Source organism: Nicotiana tomentosiformis, chromosome 3 (assembly GCF_000390325.3).
Source record: "Nicotiana tomentosiformis chromosome 3, ASM39032v3, whole genome shotgun sequence".
Lineage (NCBI taxonomy): Eukaryota > Viridiplantae > Streptophyta > Magnoliopsida > Solanales > Solanaceae > Nicotiana > Nicotiana tomentosiformis.
The window spans coordinates 62,538,219-62,543,763 of record NC_090814.1 but is presented as its reverse complement, the minus strand read 5'-3'; the positions used below and the strand labels follow the sequence as shown (position 1 = coordinate 62,543,763).

General features: G+C 32.8%; 1 non-coding gene across 1 annotated transcript; it reads right to left on the bottom strand.

Moving 5' to 3' along the window:
- Positions 1-1,572: 1,572 nt before the first annotated feature.
- On the bottom strand, positions 1,573-1,645 carry TRNAK-CUU (transfer RNA lysine (anticodon CUU)). Its single transcript has one exon. It is a non-coding gene; the product is annotated as a tRNA-Lys (tRNA).
- Positions 1,646-5,545: the final 3,900 nt, after the last annotated feature.

The following is a 5,545-nucleotide window of genomic DNA, read 5'->3' as shown; positions in this document are numbered from 1 at the left end:
TTTTCAAGTTTGGGCTTAAGTTGATACATCAGATCTATATCAGACTGTAGATATTACCAGAAAACAATTCTAGCACACAAGAGTAGGGAAAAGCCTTAAAGCAGTGGCAGTAAATTTAGTAGCTCAGAAAAAGAATGAGAAGGGTAACTGGGTAATGAATAAAAGTGTAGTTTGAAATTCAATTAATGCAAATATATCTTCTTCTAGATATTTAATAAAATTATACCGACCTCATTTCTAGATCTTATACAAATTATAGAAAACTACATGCTTCTCCCACAAAAAAACAATAGGCACTAGATATTTCTTTTTCTTGCTGACAATAGCGCAATTTGCTCATGCCCTAATAAATCATGTATAGAAGATGTTCCTTAATCATAGGTCCCCTCTCGAGCTCTTGGTATGATAAAATCATAAAAAATTTGGTAAAGAATGTTTTCCCTTTTAATGGGCAAGAATATGAATTATAGCATGTGACCGAGCTTCTCGAGACCAAAATTATTTTTAAATTTTTTTTATTTTTTTTAACTTGAAGTGTTTGACCGAGTTTTTTTTGGAAAAAAAAGTACTTTGGGAAGAATCAGAATCAATTTCTGAGGAGTAGAAAAAAGTAGCTTCTTCCCAAAATCAAAAGCAGAAGTAGTTTTGACTTTTCTTTTTACCAAAAATACCCTTAATAAAATATAGTGTATACAAAAATAACCGTTAAACCTAATACTTAGGATATTAACGTATAAATATTTTCTAATATTTTTAGGATAGCTTTCTAATATATAGTGATTTTAGAGGTGAATGCTTTTATATTTGTTGAATGATTTTTAATATATTTAACTTATATTAAAAGAATTAAGTACTTTTAAATTTTATTTTTATATTTTACTTAAATAAAATGAAAAGATTTAATTATTGCTTGTAATAATAAATTTTTGAGATTATTTATTTACTTATAATATTTAACTATTAAGTAAATCCTTATTCGTAATTTGATACTTAAAAGACACTTTCTGAAAAGTTTGGCCGAACACAAATTATTGCTCAAAAATGTTTTCAGATTGATTAGCCAAACACAAACTGCTTCTCTATGAAAGTACTTTTTTCGAAAGCATTTTTGAAAAAAATACTTTTCAAAATAAGTTGATTTCTCCTGCTTGACCGATCAGACTATTAGTCGAGCTCTTATGTGAGTATCGGACACGGAATGAAAAATTACAAAATGTATAAAAGAAAGATTTTTACGTAATAAAATAGAAGAAGGAATAACAGATAAAGATAAAAAAAAATCAAGGTTAAAATCATAAGTGTGAGAATGAAGGTAGCAGACAAGGACGGGTCTGAGTTTTTATTAGTAATAGAGATGGAGATGGCCAGTACTTGCTGTCGTGTAGGGACAATACGAAGGGAGGAATGGAAATTATTCAGCTCAGGCATTAAAGGACAAAAAGAGTGGGTGACTGCTTCAATCCCATCAGCTGTCATTGTTCTGTTCTTTGCTGACTCCTAAATCCAAATATCTGACTTGGAAAGATGACTCTTAAATTTACTTCCAAATTTTGAGAAAAGGAAAAGTGTATTCGCCCACCGTGGGGCTCGAACCCACGACCACAAGGTTAAGAGCCTTGCGCTCTACCAACTGAGCTAGACGGGCAATTTGCAACGTTCGCGGAGTTTTCTTATTACTAAGTTCCTCCTTACTTTTACTATCTACGCTTGAGGACATATTTGTATTGAATAGTTAAATGCTGTTATCGTGTACGTCATTCTTTGATTAATTTCTTTAGCAGGTTTATGGGAGAGAGTACATGAGCTGGCCCAATTACTCCCTTTGTTCAGCGACAGACTTAAGATTTTGTGCAAACGGGTTCAATCATAGAAGTACATAACTTTAGTCGTAAAATAGTAGTTGTCAAGTGAGTTCAAATAAAATATTTATACAAAATTTACGCAGCTTTAATCCTAATTTATACATATACATAGTAAAATTTTTGATGAAGCGAGTTCAGTTGAACCCGCTTGCCACCACGTGCGTCCGCCGCTGCCTCTGTCTCATGACAATTTACTTCCGGGTTTAAAATACAAGAGTCAAAGCATCTAATTTTCTGTAAATTCGGGTATAGATTTTCAAGTGTTTTGAAAAAGTTTACATATTTAAAGTTTACTATAAGTCATCATAGTTAATAACTTGAAATATTTAAAGAGTTTGAGAAAAACATAATCAAAGCAATAATTGTTAACATTCACATGAAATATATAGCCACGAATGGGTGAGAGTTGAAAAGGTGCAATTCAGATTGCAGCCTTTACCTAATGTCTGTTTCGCGAGGTGCCTTTACATAAAAGAGATTGCAAAAAAATAAAAAAATTCGCAAATTAATCAATCAAATCCAAAGTTGAGCGATGATAGCTCGAAGGCTTGCCTTCTTTATAACCGTTTAAACTAAGTGTATAAGTTAGTTTCTAATATTAGACGAAGTACTTTTTCCTTGAGGGACAATATCATTTTTCCATTTCTAATTCACGCCTTAAGAACCCAACAAATAAAGACCAAAAGAGGGAAATGCATGCATATCCACTTTGCGTTCTATCTTGAAAACAGTTTTGGTTTCAACTTTCAAGTTCAGCCATGAGAATCATGGCCCTTTACACGAGTCATTTGTTGATCAATGGCTTGATGCTTTTGTCTAAGCCTAGGTAACATGCTAAAGTAGATTCTTGTCACCATTTGTGAGAATCTAACTATATTTTTCAAAAGCAGCTCGATTCTTCCTTGCTAAACGGTTTTCGTTAATTTCTGCCCGTCTCCACTTGCTTTATTGACTGGAAAAATGTGTCACAGCGCAGGTCATAACAAAGATCTTATCTCCATTTGGATGGCATGTGAATCTTATCTATCTGTACTGTCAACTAATCTTATAAGCGTTACCGGACACTTGGGGCTGAGCCTAACATTAGAGATGTCGATAATTATTCGAAAATTGATTAAATCAAACGGAATTGAACTTTACTAAATTAAAATTTTAATTTCTTAAGTAAAATTATAATTTTGATACAATCTTATAACCATATTGAATAATTAGGATGAATTTTAAATTTTTTAAAAAGTTCAAATATTATCAAACCAAGTTGAAGTTTAAAATATAAAGCATCAAAAAAATTTGTTTTGCGCCTTTAGTTGGATTCAGATTGAAACAGCACAAGTAACAAACTATATTTGTTTTGACAAGCTTCAGTAGCAAGTCACCAGAGTACTTTTCTGATCCTGACCTTCTTCTTTATCGTTGTAATATTTGAGTCAAACATCAAGTATATATATATATATATTATTTTATTTTTAAATAACTATAGTAATACTACATGTTATTTTTTAAATTTTCAATTTTTATTGAAATACAAAATTTTTGTTAGCAACTAAGTAATTGTTCTAAGATAGATTAGAACAATACATGTTTTAGGTAAAAAGTGTGTTGGGAGTGCACACAGCCTGTAACTTTTGCCCTGTAAATCACAATTTTACTTGAGCATTACATTTATACAAGTTCTTGTAATAAAATTATACTCAACGAACTTAAAATACTTTCTTGATGTATACGGGTAAAATCGGGGATAATGCACACCCCAATTTCCCGGTGAAGAAAATGGAAGAAGGGCATGGACGCACGAGATTGAAATCGAGACTGGGAGCCCTTCATATGGAGATCCATGAAAGGAGAACAGTGTGTTCATCATCGGGCATTGTCATACCTCTTTTCTACCCCCAAAAAGATAATGTGTGTTGATTGTGGGTTAAAGAGTTTTTCCAATTAAAGTAACAAATTTGAGTAGGGATTATTTTATTATTGAGAGTCGCCACTTAGAATTGATTTTTTGGGTGTTTCAAGTCACCCTTTATTTGAATCTCTAGTCAAAGGAAGGTTTGACTCTATTATTATTGGTCTGCGAAAATAAAGTTCAGGTAAGGAATTATGTTGACCGGGGAGAAGGTGTAAGGTATTCCCCGAGTCTCGTGGTTCTAGCACGGTCACTTTATTGACTTAAAACTTGGCTTGAATTAATTTTGGACAAACTGTGATTTATATGATTTTTATGTTTTACCTATCCGCTTTTAATACTTGCTTTATTATAATTGATAAAGAATGAATTAAATAACAAGATATCGTAACCAGAGAGAAGAGAGAGAAAAGAGAGAAGAGAGAGAGAGAAGAGAGAAAGAGTTATGGGGAAAATGAGGGAATATTTTAGATTTTTGAGGCTTTAAATACCTCTTGAGAGATCAAATATGGACCATTAGATCAAGGGGTGATCAATGGGTGAGATTTGATCTTGGGTCACTTAATGAAACGACGTAGTTTTGAGGCAAAACTACGTCGTTTCAGACCCTTTCAAGGGCAGCCCCTTATCTTGTACTTTTGGCCACTTTCTCTTTTAAATTTGGCCCAATTTATTTCTTAATCCTACTTATTAAACTAAATTTACACAAACAAATAAATTAATTAAGTAACTTATTCAAATGATCAATTAACTAGATTAATTCACCAATTGAATAGTTAGTTAATTCCTAAAATGCACAAACAAAGAAAGAACTATTTTTTGGTATTTTTATGATAGGAAATATGCAATCAAAGACACAAAAATTGGTAAAAATAATTAAAGCAACAAAATATTAATGATTTTAGGAGGTGTTAAAACAGTACAAAAATTAGGTATTCACAACTGCCCCTCTTTGCTCGAGAACATGAAGAGTTTTCGTGCAAAGAAAAGTGAATGCCATGGCTAATTTTTGCTCACATATCACTCCAATGAAAGTATTTTTTTTTAAATGGTGACCAAACCTTGCTTCCGAGGTTGCCTACATATCCTTGTTTAGAGGAATCAGGTCAGTGTAGTTTTGAAAAGATTTGGTAGCTGGGACTACCAGACACTAGATTTAAGACTGTTGTTGTTGTTGTTGTTGTTACTGTTACTTGCTATTTACATCAAAAGGAAAAGAGAAAGAACTACATATGTCTCCAAACTAAGAGTTACAAAATTCCTAATCTACGTGTCTTGTGGAGTCAAATCTTGATTCTTGACCTGCTCGCTTGTGTTGACCTTAGATTGGATCTTGATTCTCTTTGAGAAAAAGATCATGACTCATTCTCGGTTGCTTGCTTTCCGGATCAGAATTCGAGAAAATGAAACTCGAGAAGGTGGGCTGCTGACACATTATCCAAGCTAACTCCAACTATCTTGTGATAGAAAAACTTCTTTATTCTGATGAGAAAGTTGAAACCGCAAGCTTTACTCGTCACTTGTGCTATGTGGCGGGGTCTGTAAAGCCATCAAAGACGAACAAAACGAACAAAATTTTTCTGCCCCAGTTTGGCACTAGGAAAGTTTTATGAGTTAGAGAAAGCTATAAAGTATCTAATTTGTTGAAATGAAAACAACGGGAGTAGTATAAACTAACTATGTGAGGATATGCAACCACAAGGGGAAGTAACTTATGTTACCAAAGGAAATGGAATTAGATGATGGTACCTTGTATTAATGAAAGGGAATGTAACCAGGG